Source organism: Dipodomys merriami, unplaced genomic scaffold (assembly GCF_024711535.1).
Source record: "Dipodomys merriami isolate MVZ:Mamm:240054 unplaced genomic scaffold, mDipMer1.0.p SCAF_6, whole genome shotgun sequence".
Classification (NCBI taxonomy): domain Eukaryota; kingdom Metazoa; phylum Chordata; class Mammalia; order Rodentia; family Heteromyidae; genus Dipodomys; species Dipodomys merriami.
This window is the reverse complement of record NW_027206179.1, coordinates 4,176,425-4,187,812: the sequence shown is the minus strand read 5'-3', so window position 1 is coordinate 4,187,812 and position 11,388 is coordinate 4,176,425. Positions and strand designations below refer to the sequence as shown.

The following is an 11,388-nucleotide window of genomic DNA, read 5'->3' as shown; positions in this document are numbered from 1 at the left end:
ATGAGAGTTTTTAAGAGAGCAAAGGAATATACCAGGCTCTGAGCCTGATCCATACATTTCCATAAAGATCTTGGAAAGTGTAAGTTGTCTGCATATGGGATCAGCAAACCTTTCTGCCTACCACAGCCAGTTGTTGTTTAGTTCACATCATGACTGAAACTCTGACTTTGACCATTCTCTCTTCCTGTTACTTTTTGCCTATGTAGTTCACTTGTGTGTTTTGATCCTCTCCTGAGTGATGATGGAAAGTTCAGTACTGTCTATCAGATGGCTGCCATGGACTCAGGTCTAGCCCTGGTCATAGTCTCCTTGATGCTTCATTTGAGCTGTACCTGAGTGGGACTGCTCATCACCAAGCAAGCATAATCACATACAGCTCCATACCAAATTTAGCAAATGATTCATTGACACATGGCTTGATTACAGAATCATCAACAAATGTGATTATCATTCATGGAGACAGTGAAATTCTACTAAGCTTTATTCTTAAATAAGGGGGCTTTTTAATTACAGTGAAAGTCTGGGTTATGAACTCTCCCTATGATGATGTGACCCTCAGTAAAAGATATTTCCTGCTAGACACCTTCCACGCACCCCTCATCTTCTCTCACCACCATGGGAACTTTTCTGGGTTCACCAGTTTGATTCTGTCAGCTGAGTATTGCAAGAATTTAGAAGATATGTCCCAGCCTAACTTATGGATTCAGGCTGTTCAGTGTATACTGATTAAGTCTGACTGTACAAAATTGGGGCACTGGAATGGTTGCTGGGGCACATTTTTGACATGGCTATGTCAGAAGGGAGTTACAACATCTACAACGCAGTGTATGTGTGGCCCAAGCCCTTCACGAGATGCTTCTTCCTCCCACAGAAAATCCACCAGCACACAATGGGCAAGTAAGGGCATTTTTGTCTTCACAGGTAATGACTTATCCGTTGAGTGCTCTAGGGACAGTGTCTTTCTAGAACATTTCATAGCAGATGGAATTAGGTAGTCTGGCTCCTTTTTGGAAAGTACAAGGTGCACTGTGCCCATTATGCTCCCCATGAAATATTAGTTTGAAGCCATCCTGAACAAGATAGTCCATGAGGCTCTCATCTCCAATGAACCACCAAACAGCTGGAAGTAGAGCTGGGGTTCAAGTGATAGAACACAGCCTGAGCACAAAAAGTTCACAGGGGCAGAACTCAGGCCTTGAGTTCAAGCTGCAGGACCAGAACACACACACACACACACACACACACACACACACACACACACACACACACACACACACACTCACACACACACACACACACACACACACACACACACACACACACCACTGAATTCCCATAGTGTGCATAAAATGAAACCCATGCTTGGTCCCATGGTTTCTTTGGGGTATTGCCTCACATTTTGGGGGATTTTGATTTTACTTGATATTCTAATTTCTAATCGGATCCCTCTCTCAAATTCACTCACATTTTGTCTTCCTACTTCCAAGATACTACCATCCTCCAAGGGCTGCAGTAATATTTGTACTGCCAAAGTCATTAAGACACTTCTGTTCTTCAATATGCTTGATGGCTCAGTAGCAGAGCCACAAAGAACTGTAGTTGCTCTTTTTGATATAGTTATGGATTATTTCTCATGCATTTCATTTTTGGTTACAAATGAGATCTTGAAAGTCAAGGCTGTTGGGAGTCCTGTGGTATTAAAACATGTCATGCAGGCTGAAGCATCTACTTTGAAATTGAATTGTTGTTGTGCCAGTCCTGAGGCTTACACTCAGGGATTAGGCACTGTACCTGAGCTTTTCTGCTCAAGGCTACTGCTCTCCCACTTAGTAACAGCTTCATTTTCAGCTTTTCAAATTTCTGGTGGCTAATTGGAGATAAGAGACTCATGGATTTTCCTACAAGGGCTAGCTTTGAACTGTGATCCTCAGATTTCAGTCTCCTGAGTAGCTAGGATTACAGGTATGTGCCACTGGCACCCAGCCTGAAATTAAAATCCTTTAATGGGAGACTGTATTGCTTGATAAGCTGACATAGGAAAGATTTTTCTTAGAATGGGAAAGGAACTAAAAACTCTCCATGCCACTGATCATCTTAGCTAACATTGGTCACACATAGCAGGTAAAGAAAAATATTAGAGAAAACAAATGTATGTGTCTTTAGAGAGAGGTAGCTGGCAAGACATTTTTCTGTCTCCTCTATATTTCAAGAAAAGAGTAGCTAATTGAATGAAGACCTCTGAAAATTAATTTCTCAATGTCTTGAAAAGTTGAAATAAGTTCCCATCATCCCAGAGGAAAAACATTGGATCTCTTAGAAGTTAGGGATTTTCTATATGCAATATTTCCCTGAATTTTTTTTCTTTTTTGGGAACAGTCACTCTGGGAGAATGATATATATCAGACAGGGTTTAATGATGCGCTCTGAGAGTGATGTCTTATAACTGCAATAATTTATTTAGAACTAAATAAAAATTAATTTGAAGCAGTAAGGACCCACTCATGACCCAGCTTCCCTAAGTATTGTATCCAGATTAGCAGGACCAGCCTTACCTGGCAGCTTATTAAACAGGAGAGTCCTTGGCTCTGTTCCCAGATCTACTGAGTCTGAAACTCCTGGGGGCAGACTCAGACTTTTGTGGTTAATAAGCTCTTCAGGAAAGTCATTTCTACATGGTTGAAGTTGGAAACATCTGACACTAAGGGATTTGTTATAATGAGTGATGAGGGACCCACAGAGGGCTGCCTCTGTCAGGTTTCAGGGCTCTCTGCTTCCCTACAAATGCTCATGGGTCCATCTAAAGAAATAATGATGTGTTCATTTTGGAATTCATTAAAGAAAACAGTCTGAATTTATCTAAATGGCTTTTGGGAACAATGCTTTCCATGTTTATCAGCTGCCAATTCTTAATGCTTCTATGTCCAATGAAATGTTATCCCCCAGTTGAGAATCCAATATTTATCATTTTTAAAAAGCATCTTGATGTTTCTCATTTGAGAGTGTGCATGCATCTTCCATCTCTGCATTCAATTACAGATGCCATAAAAATTATAGACATATATTTTGATTTCTATTTGACTGAGGTAGATATATTTACATGAGAAATGAATGTATATTTATGTCCTAAAGTGATGCACATTCAAATTCCTGGGAAAAATATTATTGATTTTTTTTTTGTTGTTGGTCATGGGGAGTGAACTCAGGGCTTGGATACTATCCCTGAGTTTTTTTCCTCAAGGCTATCACTCTACCACTTTCAACTACAGTGCCACTTCTGGTTTTCTGGTGGTTAATTGGAGATAAGAGTCTCATGGAACTTCCTGCCCACGCTGGTTATTTTTTTCTTATATTGTTCTTTAAAAGTATAAGACACCCTTACCATTCTGCTCAACTTGACTTTTATTTCTTTTTATGTTTATTTTAATATTTTGAAACACTATATTGTATGTAATGTAGCTTTTTATATAATAGATAGAGCATATAATATAATAATTGTATCACATAATTTCTTATATTATGTTTATATTATAAGATATATAAGTTGTATGATAAATCATAAATATAACAGTCATTTTATATGATAAGAGTAATTTCTATTACTTGTTTTTGCTATTATAAAAATACTTATATTATTTCTAATTCAAATACAATATTATATATTATATCATATTGTAGATGTGAATACAAGTGTGAGCCATTGGTGCTCAGCATATTGTCTTTTAAAGAAGGAGTCAGGAGAGGATGGCCGATTAGAAGCACCAACAATTGTCCCCATGAATGTGAAGAATCAATATACATAGGAAAGAAAGTAGAGCTATGGCTCAAGTGTTAGAATGCTAGCCTTGAGCAGAAAAGCTCAGGGACAGAGCCCAAGCCCCCAGTTCAAGTCCCAGGGCCAGCTCAAAAAAAAAAAAAAAAAAAGGAAAGAAAAAAAGGAAAGACTATATTGTAGGGAAAGAGAGGAAGAGCATTGGGAATCACAAAGGTGGTAGACAGACAGCAGAAAAGCATAGAGAAACAGGGACAATTTTTTTCAGTGTACAGATACTCTGCATTCATTAAAATAAATTCAATCAAGCATATTGCATATGTTAATAATAAACATGTAAAATCATCTGTAATATGTAGTGTTTCATATCATGTATTGTATATGTATTATCTTTAAATAGTTGTACAAGGGACTTCAATTCAAGAATTCAGTGTATCCAGGAGCCCGGGGTTTACATCTGTAATCCTAGCTACTCGGGAGGCTGAGATTTAAAGATCTCAGTTCAAAGACAGCCAGGGCAAGAAGTCTGTGATACTCTTATCTCCAATGAACCTCCAGTAAACCAGAAGTGGCACTGTGGCTCAAGTGGTAAAGTCCTTGCCTAGAGCTGAAGAGTTGAGGGGTAGTGCCCAGGCCCAGAGTTCAAGACCCATGACCTACAAAAAACAAAAACAACAAAAAAAACAGGCTGTGTATGAGTACAAAGCATCGCCATCCTAGTCACTCCTTCCATTTTACTCCTCCGTCTCTCCAAACCTTACCCCTCCCCTCAAGTTATCTGGTTCCTGGGGCTGGGAAGGTAGCTCAGTGGTAGAGCGCTTGCCTTGCATAAATGAAGCCCTGGGTTCGATCCTCAGTACCACATAAGCAAAAAGAAAAAAAAGCCCAACTTGGCGCTGTGGCTCAAGTGGTAGAGCACTAGCCTTGAGCTGAAGAGGTGAGGGACAGCGCCCAGACCCAGAGTTCAGGCCCCATGACCAGACCCCTCCCCCAAAAAAAGTTATCTGGTTCCATTTTCACACATGTACCTTGAATATTATGCTTGTGTTCTCCCACCCTATCTTTCTCTATTCATCTGCCTTGCCTCACCTTGACCTCTGTCACCCTGACAAAACATGTTTCAGCTTCCTGCTATTCCTTTTGTTAAACTCTTTGATCGTGTATATTACTAATGACAGTTACTTATTAATGAATATGAAATGCCTCCTTACCCCTGACCCCAGTTTTATTGCAAAGGGCCATGCAGAGTTTCATGATAAGGCTAAAGCTGGAGTTAAAGGGTAAATGTACCTCCTGAGCAAATTGTTAAAACTAGAACTCCTGTTTTACAATCTACCTAGGTCATGAACCCCTTAACTGTCCTTTTGTTTAAATTAAGAGATATACACTGCCATCTCCTTGCAGTCTTGTAGTTGCCATCTCCTTATCTGGTCAGTACTAATTCAACCTGTGCAAAATTTGCCATTCCTATCTTTTAAAACAATATGGAAAGAGCCCAAATTCCCTACAATAGGAGTAGATCCTAAAAGAATGTGGTATGTATACACAATGGAATTTACACAGTCTTTAGAAAGAATAAAATAATGTCATTTGCAGGGAAATGAATGAAGTAGAACAGATCATGTTAAGTGAGGTAATCCAAGCTCAGAGAGAAAAGTGGTGCATGTTCTCCCTGCTATGTGGGAATTAGATATAAAATGCACAGGGATATGATAAATTATACAGGATTCTTCAGTGACACCAAAAGAGGAAACTTAGGAGAGAAACACAAAGGCACAAGCCTATGTGTCTCTTCATATTTACATGAAATTACCTATGTATCTATATCTACTATTTACCTGTATATTTCTACATAAACAGACTCCAAGATATGGAAACAAGACACAACTCTTCTTTTTTGAAAAATTTTAACATTTCTTTTTTGAGGATTCTGTCTTTTTTCCTATGTATGGTATATTCAAGTGTATATCTTTAGGATAGTGGGGGGCTACAAAACTCAGGAAAAAGGGGTGAACAAGTGCAGCAGCAGAGCTCACTAGACACTGATGACAGTGAACTATATAACTTGTGGGTAGAGACAGGAGGGAGGGACTGGGAGAGTCTGAGGGAATTCAAACAACAAACAGGGTAGTGGACAGTATGTCTTATTTTTTTCCAAGGAATATTCTTTTTTTTTTTAACTCTGAGCTTTTAATGAGTTCAATTTTTTACATTATTATTTAAAGTAACAATTTAGCCTTATTAGGTGTTCAAGTAACATAGAAGTACAAAACCTAAAATATGTAACAGAATTACTTTCCCTGATCTCTCAGAGGATCCCAAATTTCAATCTGTCCTCTTTGGGCTGTTCCTGTCCATATACCTGATCACCATGCTCAGAAAACTGCTCATTATCCTGGTCATCAGCTTTGAACACCAATTCCACACCACCATGTACTTTTTCTTCTCCATCCTGTCCATCAGTGGCATTGGTCTCAACACCATTGTCCCTAAGATGCTCGGGGACATATAGAGTCACAGCAGAGCCATCTCTTATGTGGGCTGCCTCACACAGAAGTCTTTTGCTATCATTTTTGGAAATGTGAATGACATGCTTCTAACAGTGATGGCATGTGACAAGTTTGTGTCCATTTGTCACCCTTTAAAATACACAGGCATCATGAACCCTCATGTCTGTGCACTCTTGATTCTGGTGTCTTTCCTCATTTTGGAGTTGCAGGTGCACACTCTGATTGCCTCACAGTTTAGCAGCTTCAAGGATGTGGACATTGATAATTTTTACTGTGACCCTTCTCAAGTGTTTTACCTTGACTGCTGTGAAATGCTGTTTAAATAGGGATACAGGTGGACCCATTGCAACAATGAGATGTACAAATCATTATGTTGAAAAAGGAACTTTACAACTTTGGTGTGGGGGGTAGTGAGGTAGGAGGAGGAGGGAGATGGGAACGGATGGGAAGGGGAAACAAAGGAGAAGGCAACACGGCAACACTGCCTGATAAGAAATGTGCTCATTATCTTGCCCAGGTAATAGAAATCCCTATGTACGGTATTTTCACAATAAAAAAAAGAAAAAAAGAAAACAAAAACAAACAAAAAAAAGAACCTAGCCCTATATTTTGCTGGTTCCCTATTCGTTTTATTTCCTATCTCTGGAATCATTTTCTCATACTATAATATCCTTTCTTCTATTCTGAGAATCACATCAGCAGGTGGGAAGCATAAAGCTTTCTCCACCTGTGGCTCTCAACTCTGCATAGTATGTTTATTTTATGGGACCACCATTGGTGTGTACCTGGGTCAACAGTGTCCTATTCTCCAAGGAAACAAGCAGTGGCCTCAGTGATGTACACTGTGTTCACCCCATGCTGAACCCCTTTATCTACAGCCTGGGGAACACAGTGATTCAAAGTGCCCTGTGGAAATTGCAGAGCAGAACTATCTAAGCCATCTATGGTGGTCAGAAGTTCCCTTCAGCTAATATGTTTATGGCTGCATTGTCCTCATCTTGCCTTTGCTCTCATGTCACTATCCATCCAACCAATTGTCTATGTTCCACTATCTCTATTAAAGTTACTAGTTGGGTTCCTATTTCTTGACAGAATCCTAGGTGATAAATCACACTATAAGGTGAAAAATACTCACCTTATGACCTGTCTGCAATTTAAAATGTCTCAAAACACACCCAAGGAGGCAGGTGCTGTTGGCTTACACCTGTAACACTACCTACTCAGGAGGATGAAATCTGACCATCTCAGCTTAAAGCCAGCCTGGGCAGAAAAATCCATAAGACTTTTATCTCTAATTAACTAGCAAAAAGCCAGAAGTGAAGCTATGATTCAAGTTGTAGAGTCTTCATCTTAATTAATAATGTCAAGTGAGAGCACAAAGCCCTAAGTTCAAGCTGCAGTACAGTCACACAAAAAATGTGTTCCTAGAATTCAAAACTAATCTGATATTAAAGAACTTGTGATCTTCAGTATGCTACTGTTGTACTTAGCTTGCTTCTCAGAAGTGTTGTGGTGATCAGAGCATTTAATTGAAATCCTGTATCACAATATGTAGTCAAATGTCCAAATCAGAATTTAGTCCACAGTAATATAGTAGGGAAACTGTCATTATCAAAAAAATTATCACTGTGAGCCTGTGGCTCATGTCTGAAATTCTAGCTACTCAGGAGTGTGAAATCAGAGGATCTAGGTTTGAAGCCAGTGCAAGCAAGAAAGTCCATGAGACTCTTATCTCCAATGTATTACTAAAGTAACTGGAGTGCAGTTTTGGTTCAAGTGGTAACTTCCTAGCATTGAATAAGAGAAGCTCAGGAACAATGCTTATGCCCTGAATCTAGCCCCTGGACCGGCAAAATAATACTAATTATATTTATACAAATATAATTCATGGATAACCCAACATATAGGCTTGTAGTTCAAAGCTGTTTTTCAACATTAGCTGAAAATTACAAACTGAGCAGACTGGGATGTGTTTTTGAGCTCTTAGGCCCCAAATCCCTCATTTTTAATGGTGCTTAGCTGGGGAGACAAACAACGGAATAGATAATATCCACATTGAATAGGAATTTAGTAACTACAATTGTGGTCCTCTTCCTCCTCCTCCTCAATATCATGATCTTGATTGTTGTTATCATCATCATCATCACCATCATCATCATCTATAGGATTATTGAGGCATTTCAGTTAGCTACTGGAACCGCAGTAGTGCTTCATCCTCCTGAGAAATCATCACGTTTTTATCTTTACATATTTTTTAATTATTTTTGTTTTGTGCCAGTCCTGAGATTTGAACTCAGGGCCTTGGGAGCTCAGAGGTTTATAGGTGTAAGCCACAGTGCCTAGCTATATTGACTTTCTTCTGGACACTGGGGCATTGATGTCCCTTCTATCCTCCTGGAGAGGTTCTTCTACCCTCTCCAATTTAACAGTTACTGGGGAGGGGGTTGTTACAGGGACTCCTTTTAGGCCCCTCCACACTCCTGCTGTACCTTGCCAGTTTGGAAACATAACTGTCAGCAATTACTTTCTCATTATGCCTCAGGGTGTTCTGCTGTTGTTAGGAAGGGACCTGCTTTCTAAATTAAGTGTTTCCTTATATATCCCACCCTTAAAATCCACCCCTATTTTTCTCCTCCTGAGCAAGCCAGACTCAAACAAGCCCCCATACCAAACCCAATCCTCTTCTCCCCCAAATCCCCTCCTAGAAGTAAATTCCCTTAGTTTGGGACAGTTCAGGACACCCACCCCCATTGCCTCCCACCGTGACCCAGTTCTTATTTCCCTTAAAGTTCTCATATTCTTTCTTTAAACCCAAATGAATATCCCCTGTTTCCTGCTACCCACTGATGGCCAGAGCCTATTATCATTCACCTACTTTCTGCCTCTCTCCTGATTCCTATTCACTCTCCCCACAATCCCCCATTTTAAAAATTAAAAAATAAACACTTAATGGTTACTATTGCTTGCTTTTGGACTTCTGAAAAATTAATCAGAGAGTCATCTCCTCTGTTCTTATTGTATCCAACCCTCCTCTCCCACATCTCCTCTAACTCCCCAGTCTTTTCTGTTTTTGATTTAAAGGACACCTTCTTTATTATCCCCTTACACCTCACCTTAAGAAACCTCTTTGTCTTCCTCTAGAAAAGATCCAGATATCCTTCAGGCTCAACAACTACCAGGACAATATCGCCTAAAGGTTTTAGAAACAGCCCCCATTACTTTGGCCAAACCCTACAAAAGGTCTTGACTAATCTCAACCTATCCTCTTGTTTTTTTCTACAATACGACCTCCATCTCTTCGGGCATTTAGCTGAGCTAACTACCAAGCATCCTGCTCATTAGTTGTTCAAAGGATCTATTCTCTTGGAATCCTCCCTTAAGTGTACCATTTTTAGTCAATTTTTTTCATATGTTTATAGTTTAGACTTAACTTCCATATCTGGCAATATCTGCCATACTGTTACATATGTAATTCATATACTTTGCAATCCAAATGTAAAGATACACAATCTCTACTTCAATTTCATTATTCTCCAATTTCTTCTCATTTCATTCTCCCCCCACCATTACAGTGTTAAATCAGTCTTTCTAAAGCATTGCTTTGATATTTTTTTCCCCATGTTTTAAAAAGGCAATGATTTTCTACCACCTGAACTTTTTCACTCTTCAGATCCACAGCTCTTCCTTCAGCTTTGTCTTTGCTATGGTTTGAATGTATCTTCTCGGATATGACAGTATTAAGAGGTAAGGCCTTTAAAATTTGATTAGGGAAATGGAGGGACAAAGAGTGAACCAATGCATGAGTTGTACTCACTAGACACTATGTGGTAAATGACCTATACAACATGTGGTTGGAAATGGAGGGAAAAACTGGGAAAGAACAAGGAAAGAGATGACATTGTCCAAAAAGAAATGTATTCTTTACCTGACTTGGGTAAGTATAATCCCCATGTATATCACCCTTATAATAACAATGAAAAATTTAAATTTAAAACTAGTAATAAATATCTTTTATGAATTAGTAAAAAAATATATCAAGCATTCCATTCTCCTTCTTAACTCTCTTGGGGCTACAGAGACTTGAAAGATAAGGCCCAGTTATGCCAGCTATTAGTTACACTTGGGGGTCATTATTTCACATCAGTGACAAGCTATACCTCTCTGCAGAATTCAACAACTCCTCCATTACTGCTGCCTCTGTCCAATTAAGGCCATCTGGTCCTTCTTGGCCTCATTAACTTCTTTCACATCTGGATTCCCAATTTTTTTCTTAGAGCCTTTCCCTTGAACTCTGCCACTAAAAGGGCCCTTTTCTTTCAGCAAGCTTACCAGTAGCGTTTCTAGAGCATTTTGAGAACGGTCCTCTAGGTTTTTCATTGACTGCTCTGTTGCCATATCCAAGTGGGCAGAACAAGCCATAGAAACACAAGAAAAATGGCAAGTCAAGGAGCCTCAACTCACATTCCAAATAAACAGGGAACAGATTTTGATTTCTTCAGGGAGCCTTCTGAATGGTTGAATTGTTCCTTCTCTCATACTATTTGAAGAACATTGACAGATATTGAGTCTGAGCATGTTCTAATGTATTTTACCCATCTTGCAGATGCTTTTCTCTTTCTCTATCTATTAACATTGAGGATTGTTAGAGAGTGAAATGACAATGCTCAGCTCTGATAGTCATGCTAACTCTATCTTCAACTTCCAGTGAGAAATAATCATCAATAACCAAACTATTCCTCCAGTGGTTCGTTTGGACAGCTTAAGTCATGTTGATGCCCTGACACTTTTTCCAGGAAAAGGTACACATAGAGATTCCCATGTGATACTGGTGCTGATTAATATCCTGAACTAAAATACTAAAGGGCAGGAGAGAGCGAGGGAGGGGTTGGGTGGGAGAGATTTCCTAGGAAAACACACTCAGTAATATTGCAAAACAGCAAATATGTGAACAGAAATACACAAATTTCTAAGAAAATATACTCAATTAAATAGAATCAAAGCATGGAAACTTTTACCAAGATAAATGTTCATATATCAGTGATCAATATAGTGATATACAAGCAGTGATATAGCCTATATACAGGGAAAGGAAGAATCACAGTAGATAAT

General features: G+C 39.1%; 1 pseudogene; it reads left to right on the top strand.

Moving 5' to 3' along the window:
* Positions 1-784: 784 nt before the first annotated feature.
* Positions 785-9,906, top strand: LOC138813667 (olfactory receptor 7E178-like; annotated as a pseudogene).
* Positions 9,907-11,388: the final 1,482 nt, after the last annotated feature.